Here is a 16,736-nt window from a genome sequence, read left to right as displayed (position 1 = left end):
GTTTTTGGGGTATTCTTCTTTGATCTAGCCGGCGAAATGACATCATAGGAGCTGAGAACTTGGACCGTTTGGGCTTCTAGCTATCTGCTCTTACATTCTGCCGCTTTTCACATTCTCGTGGATGTTCAGCCTTCAAAACTGTGCAACGGTGATTGGACATGAATCCTGTAAGCACCAATAAGCAGCTGGGGGTGTAAGTGAGTCCAGTGAAAAATGAAGGCGCACTGTAGTCAAGACCTGTAGTCTTCAGACCTGTGTTCCTTATAAGCTATGCAATTCCAGAAAAAGAGGAATGTCTGGGGATAGCACCTTCTCTTATCTTGCTAAGACAAGCTAGAATGTCACCAACTCCTCAAATTCCTGTGTGTTTTTTCCCACTATGACATTTCTGGGCTGCTTAATTTCACCGCATAGGGGGTTGAATTGTGGATCTTTGTCTTGCCATATTATTTGATTTTTTGGAGGGCGGTCTATGTAAGCCTTTCCTCTCTCACTAACTAGCCTGAAACTACTGGGTGGGTCAAGACTGTGACTTACCTTTCTACAAACCAACCTCTCCTACTGCCCACCTGGCATCTATCACAGTGCCCTGCATCTAGAGGGTGTTTGGTGTGGCCCTGTTGACCCTCGGGCCTTTGCTGTCGTGGAGAATGGGGGATGGCCAGTGGGGGTGAGGGAAGAGTCTGTGGGCAGAAGTTAGGTGTGGTAGGGGAGGTGGAGGTAGGGTGGCCAGTACAAGAAGGAGGCTGTAGCCCTGGTCCATTGTCCAATCTGTGCTCATGTGCCCCCTTGGCTGCACGGAACCCTCAACAGAGTGAACCTAGACTCATGGCTTGAGGTGGAGCTGGAGATGTGGAAGCAAAAGCAACCACAGCCCCTTAAACCAGCTGAATTGATCTGCTGGTCTGGAGCCCTTCCCCTGGGCCAGCCCTGTTAGGTGGTTTGTGTCCTGACCCAAGAGGTAGGAATGATGTTGAAGGGCTAGCAGCCAGAGAGCTGTGGGCAAAGGGCTTGCTCTTGCCCTTGTTGAGCAGAGAGTGTCGAAGGTGTCTGGAGTTGGTCCCCAGTACTCTACTGTCTGCAGCCTTATCCTAAGGATCTCATGGATGCAGAATCTCAAAGGTCCAAGCCCTGTTCCCAAAGCAGCTGCTTTGAAATGGGCCTTCATCCCCACAACCTCCACCCCAGGATGACTGCTACCCCTCCTTGGGATCCACCCCTCACCTGTAGGCCATGCACATTGGCACTGTGCTTGGTTGTGGACGGGGGAAGAAGTTTACAGCTCTCCAGAGGAATAGCCTTGTCCCTCCCCCTCCCACCTGAGATAGCCTGAATTGTCTCTTGGATGCTGGATCCAGACTTTCCTGCGTGTACGTGTGTGTGTGTGTGTGTGTGTGTGTGTGTTGAGGGAGAGAGAAAGAGTCTGAGAGAGAGAGAGAGACAGACAGACTGATTTAAGATTAAACAAGAATGGGGGCAGGGACAAGTGGAAAGTCACAGAAAGCATGTCCTCTCTCTCCCCTGCTCTGGTCCCCAGCCCTGTGGATAGTGACTGTCAGAGGCACAAGGGGGCTGGGGTGGGAGTGACCTACAGAGGGCCTGGGCATTTGCAAGACTCCTCACTTCCAGCAGTGACCAATGTGCTTTGGGGAGAGGAAACCGAACAGCTCCTCCTTGGTTGCCAAGTATGTGGACTTATTAGGCACTGGGCCTGGCTTCTGAGCTGAGCCCTTGGGGCCATGCAGAGGCCCTGAGCCTCCCACTGCTATCTCTATGACTTGGACACATCATCTCCGTTTTAACTGCCTCAACTTCCTCATCCATAAAATGGGTATCCTACCCCCACCCCCAGTGGTAAGTCAGAGGGGACCACAGGTGAGGCAGCACTTTGCAAACTGCAATGTTCCTGCCCTAGTGATGGTGGACATCACAGATGACAGAGCCCAGGGACCTCACACTGCAGTGCTGTGGGTCTGCAGAAGGACGGGAGGGACAGCAGAAGTTGCTCCTCTGAGGAAGGCAGTTTGGCCCTCTCAAAAGTTTTGGGTCTTCACCCTTTGCGCTGGGTCGTGAGAAAGCAGGGGCCCAGCAGAGCTTTAGGGGGTGAGTGTAGGGGGCTGAAGTGGCGGGAAAAACAGGCAGAGGGACCAGGTCCCTTGTTGCCTCCGATTTGTCCAGTCACTTGTCCCTGTCCTCTGAGCTGATTCCTTTACATTCTGCAGCAGGAACTAGGGAGCCCTTGGACCCTCAAGTGTGACATTTTCATGGAGGTGGTGTTTGGGGACTCAGGAAGAAAGGCGGCCCGCTGGCATCGTCCCAGTCTTGGCTGCCCCTAAAAATACGAAGTGATGCAGCTAACAGGAAAGCACAAAAGGCCTGGCTTGGCATCACCTAAGATAGCCTGGCACTCAAGTCCAAACCAGGACGTAAATGGGACTGGTAACTGAAAACACAAGATGTCTCTCTGATGGGATGGCAGGGAGCCTGCTGCGATCTCTTTGGCAGAGCACACCATGGGGATCTGAGCAGAAGCCCCTGGGGCTCTCCCGGATTTACCAGTGTGGGTGGAGTTGGGGCCCAGCCAAGGGCAGCCCCCCTGCACCCTTTGGCCACTCTCTGGCTAGTGGGTCAGGTTGACCAGCCCAATTGGCTCTTGTTGGGTGGAGTGGTGGGCTCAGTGCCACTGGGGTCATAAATTCTGTCACCCTAACCCTTTGGAGAGTAGCACAGACCAGCCTCTGCTGCCCTCCAGCCTGTAGACACCCTGGCTAGCTTGGTTTTGGCTGTACATGGAATCTCTGAGGAACTCTGGCCTGGCCCTCCCACCTCAAACAGTGGATTGGTGCCAGCCTCCGGTGTGTGAACGTCATGGTGCAACACCAAAGGCTTGTTCTTCCTCTTCTTCCTTCCTTCTGCGTAGATGCGGCCCCATGGGTCAGCTGTGAAACCGAAGGCTTCAGATGCTGCTCTGACCTGTGATTCAGGTCTAGGTGGGTGGGGAGGCAGGACCTGGGAGGGAAAAGCAAGGCTGTGAGTGACCAACTTGTCCCTGTTTGCCTGAGACTTCCCTGGTTTTGGTGTTGAAACTAGTAAATCCCAGGAAACCTCTCAATCCTGTGAAAATGGGATGGTTGGTCACCCTACTGCATCGAAACCTCCAACCTGCTCATCATGGGGGCCCAGTGTCCTCTCTGGACTGGCGTCCTAGGTGACTCACCCAAAGTCATAGGGCTGCTAGCTGGCACAGGGAGGACTTGAATCCAGGGCCTCTGATCACAAGTTCTGGGCTCTTTGCCCCTTGTCTGCCTTTCTCAGCTCTGTTCATGAGGCTGTCTCCAGTGATCTTGGACAAATTCCCCAGGATGGAAGTGGTGATGAAATAGCAGAAGGAGGGAGCAGAGCAGGGAATTCGCCACCCTTAGGGGATTAAAGGCTCAGGGCTATGGGACCCCAAGAGGGGAAAGACTCAATCTCTGCCCTTAAGAATTTGATGCTTGAGTTAGAAAATACAGTGGTCTTGCCTGTGGGCGTCTGGCTCAGGTGCACACACGTGTACCAGGGAACAATAGATAAAGGGTGTGGCTTATCAAGATTGCGTTACTCTCACTTCCTTTAAAGAATTTGTTTGTTCAACAAATATTTATTGAACATTTGTTCTTAAACGTGTTGTTCCCTCTGTCTGGAACACACTCTTCCCCTCCCCATTCTTTATCTCTGCTGCACCCCTGCATCCCAGTTCCATCCATTCCTCAGGTCTCAGCTTAATATATAATATTTATTGAACACTTAATAGAAAGCACTTTGCACTGTGTAACTCATTTAATGCCCATGAAAACCACATGAAGTTATTATACCCACTTTATAGATGAGGAAACTGAGCAGTCAACCCTCTTGCCCAATGATGCATGATCTTAACTGTTGGGCTGGAGTGGCCCGGCCTGCACCTTGCCTGGAAGGAAGGCTCTCCCACCTCCCTGCTCCCAAAGCCTGCGTGATCATTCCCTGTTGGAACGCTTGTCACAGAGCAGGGTCACAGCTGGGCTCCTTGGCTTTTTCTTCCGTGAGATTGAGTTCCTGAAGGGCTAGCACCCTTCTTGCTTCATCCCTAGTTCTAGGCATTTAAAAGAAGCTCATTAAATACCTGGTGAGTGAATTAATAAATGAACCGATGGATGAATGAATGAGTTGCCTCAGTGGCTGATGTTGCTCCGGGGCTGAGGTTCTCAGCAAAGGCTTCTGTTTCGTCACTGTGGGGCATCACACACTGGCAGCGTTGAGCCAGGGGGCTCTTGACTCACAGGGTAAACACAGCTCTCCTTGCAAGAGTGATAATGTAACCATGAGATTGGGGAACAAACTGATTTTTAAACACTAATATAAAGTTGGACTTTTGTTTTGGAGTAGACTGAGATATTCTCACGAATTCTTAGGATAAAACTGAGATTCGGAGGAAATTTCATGCTTGCATAACCTCCACAGGCAAGTCTCAGATCCCACTCTTTCCCCACTCCTCTTTTGCGTTTCTTCTCTGCTGTTGGGGTGCTTTGGTGCAAACGTTCGAGAAATGCTGCTCAGAGGAGTGGCTGCAACGCAGGGCATGGGGCGACTTGGCTCAGCGTCGGGGACAAGGGAGGGCATCCGGGGAGGCGCCGTGCCCCAGCAATGTGTGGGGAGCGACCAGTCCTCACTGTGCGCGGCTTAGGCTTTGAGGGCGCCCATAGCTGTGGAAAGAAACGCTTCCTGGCTACACCCTAAAGTACCACTACAGCCTCTTGGAAAACCTCACACTATTTTTAGTGCCCTTAGTTCAAGAAAATGCCATCTCTTTTCCTCCCCATAAGCCAATTCATTGTTGATCTTGCCTGGGTCTTAAAACCCCGTTCTCCTTTTTAGCTCAGGGAGACCAATCCGCAGTGCAGCGGAGTTCCTCTGTCCATTTCTATTTTCATATCTTGTGTCACTTATTCACATGGGAAAAATCCAGCCATTTCCCCATGTCGGGGCCCCACATAACCTGGCTTCGCGTGTCATCATGTGATTGCTCTGAATCATGCGGGCGCATGAAGGAAGGAACATCAGGACTCAGGATTTGAGGCGCCTAAAGTTGGCGTGATTGGGGCTTGACACTGAGCGTGTTTATTTCTGAAAGCGTTTCCCAGGAGAAGAGGAGAAACGAGTGCCTTCCAGTCATGAGGAGCCAAGAGGGGCGATGTTCTCCACTGGAGGAATTCACTCGAATTCAACAGGAACGCCAGGAGACGCTCGGCGGTCACAGCCCTTTGCAGTTTACAGAATGCTTTTCTGTCGTTGTCTGTTTATATGTCTACCACTGTAATAGAGAAATGAACAGACTGCTGTGGGAAACCAGACAACGGGGGCTGACCATCTGGAGGGATCAGAGAAGACTTCACAGAGGAAGCAACGTGTTAGCTGGGTCTTAAAGGATATGAAGAAAGGGAGAGATATTCCAGGCAAAGGGAACAGCATGTGCAAATGCAAGGAGGTATAAAAGAGCACTACGAATTCTGGGCACGGTAAGAAGTTTGACATGCCTAGACTACAAAGTGCTCATGCAGGAGCATCGTTGATGAGACTAGGCAGGAGACCTGGGTCCAGAATTTGAAGAGTGACTGGTGTTGCTGTGGGCAGTGAGGAGTGGTTAGTGTCTATTTTGTAGGAAGTTCACCCTGGACGCTGATTGGAGGCTGGACCATTCTGGAGTGTGCAGGTTGCTGCACTGGGCACAGCGTATTGCACCCCATGTCTAAGAGGACTGACCTTTGATTTTAAAGGTCTTATGACTACAGACTGGACAGACAGGGGTGGGGAAATTTAATTGAATTCCCCAAAGAGAAGATAACACAGATGCCACCACTCCTCTCTCCCATGCCCATGGCAGGCATTGCTAATCACTCACAGCACTATTACCTGCTGAGTCTGGCTTTGGCTACGGATTTCTTTCCAACACAGAGCTGCAGGTTGCCACCACCATTTAGCTGACGTAGCACATGAAATGAGGCACATTTGCTATTCCTGCCCCAGGGAAATACAGCCTAATGTTGACATTAGTCCAAACTAAGCAGCACCAGCTAGGAAAGCTTAATATAAAAGTTCCCAAGAAATCATATTCAAAATAAATACAAGCTGTTGGGGCCGGCCCCGTGACTGAGAGGTTAAAGTTCTGCGTGCTCTGCTTCGGCGGCCCAGGTTCATGGATTCGGATGCCGGGTGCAGACCTACTCCACTCATCAGCCATGCTGTGGAGGCAACCCACATACAAAATAGAGGAAGATTGGCAAAGATGTTAGCTCAGGGAGAGTCTTCTTCACCAAAAAATAAAAAAAAAATAAAAACAAAACACCAAAATAAATACAAGGTGTTGATGGGGAAGAATCAAGTTCACAACCTTGAGACAGTACCATTTAAAAAATAGTAACCTGGGATTACTTTTCCTATAAAGCAGCAGAATCACACAGTAATCATCATAAACCTGTCACTCTCTCTCCCACACACTTGGAAATTTTCAAGGCCTTGTTGCCCCAGGTTTTGCCTTCCAATTTCCGCTTTGGCCTGCAGAAAGAGAAGGGAGTTGCAGAGTGTGATATAAACAAGAAATCGTCTAGTTGGGCCCCTAAGGGGGCAGGGCAGCCATATTCCTTGGCCCAAGAAGGCCTGCTTAGCCCCTGGCTAGGAAAGACGTGAGATTCTATCTGACCACTTCCCCCTGCCCTCTGCCGGCGGAGAATTCCAGAATGACAGCAAGGCTCAAGTTCCATGGAAGATCCGGGCCCTGTGCTCCAGATGCCAGTCAGTCAGCTTCCCTGTGGCTTTGGCAAGCAAATGGGACAAACAAACACCTCACTGGACTTTCAACCCTCCCCTCTCGTGCTTGACCGGGCCTAGGGCCTGCCTTTCCTTCTCACGTCGCCCAGCCCCACCCCAAGAAGCAGAAGGAAAGTGATATTGGCCCCTGGTGTCCTGAACCCCCAAATCCCTGGCTTTAGAACAGTCTGCAAGGTGCTGTGAGAGGGGGTCCCACCCCAACCCTCTGCATATGCACCCCATTCCCTCGACAAGCACCCCCTTCCCTCGCTGGGCTTTGCAAACAAGCACATATTGTCTTCCCCTTCACCGTGGTGTACAGAGCCCTGATGTCCCTCATGGGCTGAGAGCCCGTCACCTGGCTGGGCTGAGGAACCCGCCTCCCACACCTAAAACCAGCCGGCACCTGTGAGCTCTGAGTACCCTGAACCATGGAGGAATGGACCCCTGCAAACCCCACTGGGACCCTGCAGGCAGGGCCATGCTGCAGAATAGAGACCTCATTTGTAGTCACCGTTAGAAGTGTAGGACACCCATGGAAGGCTCCTTCCAGACCAGGGCAAGGTCCCTGGCCAAACTGGGGCTGAGTCCTTAACCTGGGCCTTGGTTTTCTCCTCTGTAAAGTGGTGGCTCTAACACTGACTTTGCAGGCTGGTCAGGAGGATTAGTGACCATGTGCAGTAGGAGCCACCTAAAGGGTACCTGCCATATGACAGGGACTTAGCATGTGCTGGCTGTCGTCTGGGCCTCAGCTCGCTGTCTCCAGGGAGTATCCATGTAAAAGGAGCTGGACATCCAGCTGGATGGCCCTCTTAGCCCATGGGGAGGGCAAGATGCTGGAATCATCCCTCACTCTTACCGGGTGGCAGGGAGGTTGCTGTTGTCACCGAGAAGTAAAGCGTGAGGGTTCTGCCTGTGGAGGAGCAGTGCTGCGCCAACCCTCAGTCCACAGTCACCCCGCGGGCCATGACATGCCAAGTAGGACTGGGACCAGAAGGCACAGGGTCAGCCTTTGCCTCTGGGTCAGTGGCCTTAATGACACATGCCCTGTTCCCCACACCCACCTCCAGGACCACCTGAATTCCCGCCGGGGTCCATTTTCCTCTCAGTGTGACTGGGTTGGCCCTTGCTGCTGGGCACCCATTCAGGGAGTTCCCACAACGTCTGTCTAATACCCACATCTGCCTGATACTCTCGGTGAGTGACATAAAAGCAGGAGAGTTAGATGCCCGATACCCCCTCACTTTCCTCTCTATCTAGCTTTCCTGTTTCTGCTCAGACTCAAGACAGAGAGACCCTCACACCCCCTGGGAAGGGGGTTCTAGGGTTTCCATGGAAGGCACTCCATGGAGCTCACAGCAGCTGTCCCTCAGACCCTGAGGCCTGTGCTGCCCTGGCAGGTACCAAGCAGAGCTGGCCAAAGGATGAGGTTGCATCAGGCTGGCAATTCATTAGGTACCACCTAAAAGCTCTGTCCTCCTGAATTCGGAGATCAGGGAGGACCCGGGGTGCTAGTCCTCAGCCTCTTCTCCACGGTCCCAAACCATTCAGCTCTGGCCCCAAACACCCCCAGCAAACCAAAAGCTCATCAGAGCGCTGTCTCCACCCTGTTCAGGGATCATGTTATGTTCTTAGCACACACCAGTGAGAGAGCACTCGCTCCCGCAAAACAGCTTGTCCAAAACGTCTTCCAACATCATAGGACTTTCCCTGAGAACAGCTGTGTTAAATGTTCCCTATCACATTAAATTTCCAATGAGGTTTTCATGTCCCCTACAGATGGGGCTCCAGGCAGCTGGCCAGCCGGCCACATGCTAATATTGCTGAGGTTCCAAGATAATTCCCTTCTGAGAAACCACAGGTCCATAAAGGGCAGCAACTGCTCGGACAATACCGGGTCAGAGCCGAGCCCACACTGCAGCCACCTGTCCTCATCACCCTTCACTGCCAAGAGGACAAAGGATGTCTCTCAGCTCATCCAGAACAGAACAGAGACATCCGACGCGGGCCTGCGGCTGTCTGTGCCATGGCTCTTTACAGAATTAGTTGTTCACACCAGCTTCCTTGGCAGCGTGTTGAAAGGTAGCAAAGATGGGCACCCTGCAGTGAGGGGAGGCAGGAAGATCGGGCAAGCATGTGGAGAGAGGTGTATTAGCACTGAGAAATAATAGTATTATTAATATTACTAAGTGTTACCGTTTGTCGAGCACTTGCTACGTGCCTGGCTCTGGACTCACACTTGGCATTTATTACCCCATCCCACCCACCCTGTGAAGGGATATCATCGTCCCCATTTTACCGCTGAGAAAACTGAGGCTCAGAGAAGATAAGTGACTGTGCAGATGCTCAACCAGTAAATGGAAAAACCCGGCTACACACCCCTGTCTGTCTGAACCCCTAGCCTACCACATTGGTCACTACCCACTATGGTTGTGGCCACCAGTCCTGGCTCTGCTGCTTCCTAACTTGGTGGGGCCCTGGGCCCACCTTTCTATCCCTATCTGTTTCCTCAGTTGTAGGATGAGGAGGATGCTGTGATTGATTAGCAATGCCTGCCATGGGCACGGACAGAGGAGTGGTGGTGCCTGTGCTATCCCCTACTTGGGGGATTAAATTAAATTTCCCTACCCCTGCCTGTCCCATCTGTAGTCATAAGAACTTTAAAATAAAAGGTCAGTCATCTTATACAGGGACTCCAATACATTGCACCCAGCACAGTGCCCTACACACTCCAGAATCCTCTATCCTCTACTCAGCTTTTGGAGTGAACTTCCTATAACATAGACACCAACGGCTCCCTGCTGTCTGCAGCAACGCATGTGGCCCTTCAAATTCTGGACCCAACCCTCCTCCCTAGTCTCCTCAACACACGTTCTTTTATACCTCCTTGCATTTGCATATGCTGTTCCCTTTGCCTGGAACATCTCTCCCTTTCTTCATATCCTTTAAGACCCAGCTAATACGTCACTTCCTCTGTGAAGTCTTACCTGATCCCTCCAGACAGTCCCCATCCTCTGTTTGCCCCAGCATTCTGTTCATCTCCCTGTTATCGTGGTGGACATAGAAACAGACACCTGAAGATGCAGCAAGCTGGTTCCCCATTAGCCCGTCGGCCTCCACAGGATGGGGCCCGCTGTATGGTTCTGCAGTGTGGCATCATCCCTGGCTCACAGAAGGGGAGGATGGAAAGGTTTATAGACTGAACCAACGTGAGGAGAAGCTCCTGGCCGTGTGTTAAAGCAGTCTGAATTTCTATTCCCATTTGTTCCAGCCTGCCAAGGACGCGGCTTAAATCACCCTCCTTGTAAGGAGAGCAGAGGAGGAAGAGCAGTGATTAAATGCGCTTGATAAAACTTCTCCATTTCGTGTTTGGAATAAAAAAGGGAAGGTTGAGATAAAACAGTGCTTGTTTTGAGTAGTTGGTGTCACATCTGAGCTGGCTTCTCCAGGCAAGGCTTGTGTCTCTAATCCTCCCCTGGTGAGCCCAGGGGTGGGGAAGGTGGCACCGAGCCTCAGTGGAGGGTAGTCTCAGGTGAGGCAGTGGGGCAGAGGTTGGAGGAGGGCGGGGACGGTGTCACAGAGAACAAGAGGCCCGAGCCAAGGATTGAAGGAAGAGTGGCAGTTTGTCAAGTGGGGAGGCTGTTCCAGGCAAGGAACAGCATGTGCCGGGGCTGGGCACATTAATGTATGTGTCTGCCTGTGTGGCAGGTGGCATCTTTTGGAGAGGAGTGCACTGTGGCCCTCTCTCATCCTCACACTCAGCTTCTCCCACTAACTTGAAAGGCAGCGAAGGAGGGTGACCCTCCCAAAGCCACTGTCCTAACCCATCACCCATCCCTTCTCAGCCCCAGGCACGGCAGCCTTGGACGAGTGCAGCCAGGGAGGGAAGGGGGTCCCCAGGCCCCTTGGAGCTGAGCGTGAGTGGAGAGGAGAAGGAGCTCAGGCACGTACAAGGGCTGCCCCCGGGACAACTGGGCTGTCTGAGGCCTCAGGCCCACCCCATAGGGCGGAGAAGTTCAGCAGGCCCAGTCGGGCCCTCACAGCTTCTCTCTCGAGGAGGCGATGAGGATTCCAAAAGGGTCATTTCCATCATCACCCTCTTGACCCTGACTGAGGCTGTGCTGGGACCTGGCACCATGCCCCGGCACTTACTCGTAGCATCTGCCCTGAGTGCTCAGGGCTCAGGAGAGAGAGACCAACAGCGAGAGCTGACAGATGCACAGTCTGGATGTGGCCCGTTGCTGTCAGTCGGGGAAAAAGATCCATCCTCGGAAAGTTGTGCAAGATGAGCTTCAGTCATAAACAGTGTCTGGCCTGGCTAAAATGTTTGCCAGGCCCTGTTCCCCCAACTTACTCCTCAAAGCAGCACTCTCCGATAGAAACCTAACGTGAGCCACATATGCGATTTAAAAATTTCTAGTAGCCGCAGTAAAAAAGTAAAAAGAAACAGGTGAAATTAATTTTAATAATTGAATCTAATTGAATTAATTGAATCCAATGTATCCAAAACATTATCATTTCAACAGGTAAATCAATATAAAAATTGGTAATGAGATTTTACAGTTTTTTTCATACTTTGAACTACAGTGTATTTTGCACTTGCAGCGCATCCCGGTTCAAACCAGCCACGTTCCAGTGCTCAATAGCTGCATGCTATTGGTGGCGATCGTATTGGATGGCAGAGTCTCAGAGGCTTAAGCAAGTTATTTAACCCCTCTGTGCCTCAGTCTCCTCATCTGACAGATGGTGGTGATAACAATAACTAGAGATAATACCTACACAGGGTTTCGAACAGCCCCTGGCTCAGAAAGCTTTTACCATGTGTGCATTCATTTTACTGTTATTGGTAGGCTCGAGGCATGCTGGAGGGGCTGGGTCTGAAATGGACTTGAACCTGGATGGGAAGGCGGGGGGCGACCTGGTAGAAACCCCTGTTGCGTCCACTCTAGGCCCCCCTAACTCCCTGTGGACCCCATACTCTAAGCACCTCACCTCGGTTCCTTCACTCTGCCACATGCCTGGGTGCACCATCACCTCATGCCCTTTGGGTTTGGGTTCGGAAGCAACTTTCTCTAGACATGGCTCCTGTGTCCACCTTGGTAGTGGCTCCTACTGACCCTTTGTCTCCTGGTCCCTGCCCTCTGGCTCTCTAGGACTCCCTGCGCCTCCCTGGGCGACAAGCCACCCGAGTGAAGATGCTAGGGGCACGGGGATACTTCCCAAGGAGGGGCCCTCAACCCCCACTCCCCAGGCACTGCTCTGTGAGCTGCTTTGGGTGGTGGGATGTGGTTTGTTTCCTCCAGACCACTTCTGCATGTTGTGCCACAGTAAGCCTGAGCCGTAGGAATTATTCCTCATTTAACTCATGAGGAAAGTGAGGCCTAGAGAGGCCAGGTGATCTCTCCATGGGCACAGCGCTGAGTGGTGCGCTGGGTCCAGAAGCCAGTTCTCCTGACTCCTTTTGGCCACTCTAAGGAGAAAGGCCAAGAACGTGGGGCAGGACCTTCCGTACGGCATTTCACCATTTGGTCAGTTTCTCCCATGTGCACATATGGGCTGCATTAGTGGCTCTGGAAGTGATGGTGTCCCGAGCAGAGGGCCCAGCCTTGCTTTTTGCCCTGGGGTGCACTTAGTGTCATGTGTCAATCAGAAGGCCCTCAACAACCCGTCAAAGTTGTGGGTCAATATTTCCTTGGCCCGTGGCAGGATTGATCAGCTCCCTGGAGAAAATGAGTTGCCTGACACAGCTCTGTAAGGGGCCCAGGCCTGGTTGGGGGCTGTGAACCTGATCCTGTGCCCCTCACTGTGGGCCGCTCGGCTTCGGCGGTCTCACCGAGGGGCCTCCTCTTGGCGGAGCTATTGCTTATCATCTCCCTGCCCACTGCTTCCTTCTCTGGTCCCAGGATTCATTCATTTATTCATTCATTCATCTATCTAGTATTTATAAGCACTGTTTGTTGGGCAAACGGGACACAGTGGTGAGCAGAGTAACGCAGATCCTGCACCCATGAGCTTAGTGTCCAAGAGAGGGAAACACTAGTCAGACAATCGCACGCACAATCATGCGGTACCAACTGTAACCAGTGCCCGGGGCGGAGAGCGGGCATCACGGGAGCTCCAGTCTGATCTGACTAGTTTGGTGTTGAGTAGGGCCATTGACATTATTTTTAAAGCTTTCCAGGTGATTCTAAGGTGCAGCCAGGCCTGGGAACCACGAGGGTGGTGAGGCAGAGCATGGGGCGTGGGGGTGCTTTGGATCCTGGATGTGGGCGCTCTCTGAGTTTCCTACTGGTGTGACCGGATGCGAGATATTCTGATATAGCCCCATCAAAATGCAAAATTGCTGTTTTTAATTTCCAAGAAACACACCCAGCAGTTATTTTTGACCCTTATTTTTTTCACTTATATGGTCTTTGAGCCTCACGCCAGGGTCTGGGGAGGGAGGAGGCTGAGGCAGTGGGGGAGGATGTGTGTTTTCACATGGTGCTTCATAAATCATGAAAAAAACCTGAAAATGTAATATTGATTTTTTTAATTTAAGTTTTTGAATAGGTAATATGTTTACATAGTTAAAAAACACGGTTGAGAGTGAAAAATCTCCCACCCACCTCAGCCCCCGTGTAGTTCCTGCCCCCTGACCCTTAAAAGGCAATCACATTTTTTTCTTTCTTCTTCTTCTTCTCCCCAAAGCCCCCAGTACATAGTTGTATATTCCAGTTGTGAGTGCCTCTGGGTGTGCCAACAACCAGCTTTATTTGTTTCTTTTGTACGTTTCAGTTTCTTTTTGAAAATATGAGTAAATAAGAAAAAATCCCCCTTCCAGTGTTCTACACCAAACATAGCATATTATAAACACTGTTCTGCACTTGTCCCCTAATCGTTATATATCTGGGAGTTCTTTCTGTATCAGTACGTAAAGCGCTTCCTCATTTTTCTTATTTTTTTTCCAACAGCTGCACAGCCCTTCACGGGGTGGACATGCCGTGAGACCATGATTTATTGAGCCATCCCGAGTGATGGACGCTTGGCTGTTTCTCATCTTCACCTGCTGTAATAAATTATGCTGCAGTGAATAACCTTGTCAATATGTCACTTCACGTGCTTGCAAGACTATCTGTAGGAGAAGCCCCCAGAAGAGGAATTACCGGGTTAACTGGCACGTGCAATACTTGTAATTTTCATAGATATTACCAAATAGATATTACCTGCCCCTCCAGGGGGTCTCCCCCAAATAACGAATGTGGAGCTTGTTTCTCCACAATCTCTACGACAGAGTAGATAAACTCCTGGCTTTTGGCCAACTTGATAGATAAACAATATCTCAGTGTAATTTTCATTTGCGTTTCTCTTCTTATGAATAAGGTCAAGCAACTGTTCGTATATTTAAGGGCCATTTATGTTTCCTTTGCTAAGAAGTGTCTACTCACATCCATTTGTGTTATTGTCCTTTTGTTATCAATTTGTAAGAGTTTGTCCATTTTCGAGAGATTAGCCCTCAGTCTGTGATATGGGTTATAAATATTTTCTTCCAGTTTTTCATTGCTCATCACTTTTTTTCCATGCAGAAGTTTTTATCTTTATTAGTTAAATTGATCTAACTTTTCTTTTATGACTTATGGAATTTGAGCCTTGGCTAGAGATTTCTAACCATGGCTGAATAGAAATTCTGCTGTTTTCTTCCAGGCATCTCACGGTTTCATATATTTTTAGTTTTAAATCTTTGATCCATTTGGGGTTTATCCTAGTGTATGGTGTGGGGTATGGAGCCCACGTTATTTTTCTCCAGATGACCCCATACCATTTATTGATTTATCCATATTTCCCTCACTGACCTGAGATGTCACATTTATCACACACTCAATTCCACAAGTTCTCACATTTTTATTCTGTTCTGTTGGGATATTTGTCTGGGCATATGCTGTGACACACTGATTTAATTATTGGGAATGTTATAGTATGTTCTTTCCCATAGCTCCTCAGAGTTTCCATGGATATTTTAGTTCGTTTATCTTTTCATCTGAACTTTAGAATCTGATTGTCTACTTCTGTACCTTCTGTCCCAAATTCTGTTGGTATTTTTTAAAACACTGGTTAGCAGTACGGGTTCTGGAATGAGATTGTCTACATTCAAATCCCAATGGTAATTCACTCTGCAAGTTTGGGCAAATTTCTTAATTTTTTAAAGCTTCACTTTCTGCATTGTATATTTCATAAGGTATTGTGTTATGAGAACATTCATATAAAGAACTCAGCTAGCATTTATTTTGTTTACTATGTACAAAGTGCAATAAAATGACTATTTCTGATGTTATTATTCTTATAATCATTGCCAAAATATCTCCATAACAAAGTGTGCCTGCATCAAATAGCCATATCCCAAAGTCATGTGTCGCTGGTGGGTGACAAAGGGAAGACGGCTCTAGCAGCTCCTGTGTGGCCACAAGATTAGGGTGATGGGGATTCATTACCGTGGTTGTGGAGGGCCCTGGGTGGGCTCTGGCCACCAGTGGAAGAGCCTCTTCAAGCCCCATGTGTCCTGGATTTAATACGTTGCAGCCTCTGGGGACTGGGAATGTTGGCTGGGCACGCCATGGCCTAAATGTCAGCAAACAACTCCCCTGTTTCCTTTCCCCTCCTCTTCTCAGCTCCTCTCCCACCATGGGGAGGTTTTTTGATTAAAGGATAGAGGCCCAGATAGTAACCAGAATGATGATAACAATGGTCACCAATACTTCACATCTCTTATCGTGAATCCTCTCAACAACCTGGAAGAAGCAGCTGGGAAGGAATCTAAATCAACGTGGCCATTCAACCAGTGTCAGGGTTTTTGGGTCAATATGCTGCTTCCAAGGTTGCTGTTGGACTGGAGTTCTGCTTCTTCTTGTTGCTGCTTGGAGATATGTGGCAATGAGAGTGAGTTTCAGACCAGACTCTGCCCCGTGAAGAACTCTAGGTGAGTAACTACTAAAGTGTCGGGCCCATTCCTTAAGAGCTCAGAATGCTTCCTGCTCTTCCTGCTCCACACTCCAGGGGGAGGAAATGGTGTTTTGATGGCAAGACCCCCAACCCTTCTAGGCAGACCAAGTGACAGACCTCTCCTTTAAGCAGGGGGTGGGGCCCACAGACCAAAGAGCACTCTAGTCTCAGTGCTTTGGTAGGTGGCTGGCCTTCTGGATTCTTGAATTGTGTTTATGCAAAGGCCAGAATGCTGGACAGTCTTTCTAGCCAGCCCTTGTCTCGAACCCCTGTTATTTCACCCCTGATAAGTATGTCTGACCTCCATTAGGTTAGGCCACAGACCATACGGTGCAAATTTAGATAAGGATATTTGAAGCCTTAGGAAGCGCCTTATAGAGTGTGGATTCCGGATGGGGAACGGCAAGTGCCTTAGGGTGAAGATGAAGGTATATACGTGTATAATTAATTCAGGACCCAACACATACGAGACGCACGGCAACTTTTGCTGTCTTTGTGAGGAGTAGAATGCCCAGCTCGAACTGGTTTAATCATGAAAAGCAACGTTTGGCTCGTGGAACCAGAAAGCCTGGGGGTGGGCAGCTGCGGGATTGGTTGATTAGGGCTCAGTGATGTCACCAGGGACCCAGGTTCTCTCCAGCTCTCTTCTGCTTGCACAGTGACTGCCTGCTGCCTCAGGCTTCATACCTGGGCTCACAGCCCCAGGCAAGAGTCGTGGGGATCCCTCTCATTGGATGGGATTCAATTCCATGTGGTCCCTCGGACCAATGACTCTGACCACAGGAGATGGAATGTGCTGATTGGTTTAAGTCAATTGAGGCCTAAATCCGGAGGTTTCAGTTACTCCAAACCACATGGGAGGGTGTGTGTGTGTGTGTGTATAGAGGGTCGCTGTCCGGGTGTCAACCTGGGTTTGGCTATGAAGGGGAAAAGAGGTT

General features: G+C 50.1%; 1 protein-coding gene across 1 annotated transcript in view; it reads left to right on the top strand.

The window, feature by feature from the left end:
* Positions 1-15,132, top strand: part of ADRA2A (adrenoceptor alpha 2A) — a 30,991-nt gene extending 15,859 nt beyond the window's left edge. The window contains exon 3 of the transcript XR_011493845.1: positions 13,776-15,132. The gene's annotated coding sequence lies outside the window, so the exon portion shown is untranslated. The remainder of the gene's footprint in view (positions 1-13,775) is intronic.
* The last annotated feature ends 1,604 nt before the right edge of the window (positions 15,133-16,736 follow it).

Source organism: Equus asinus, chromosome 2 (genome assembly GCF_041296235.1).
Source record: "Equus asinus isolate D_3611 breed Donkey chromosome 2, EquAss-T2T_v2, whole genome shotgun sequence".
Taxonomy (NCBI): Eukaryota; Metazoa; Chordata; class Mammalia; order Perissodactyla; family Equidae; genus Equus; species Equus asinus.
This window is presented reverse-complemented; position numbering and strand designations above follow the sequence as displayed.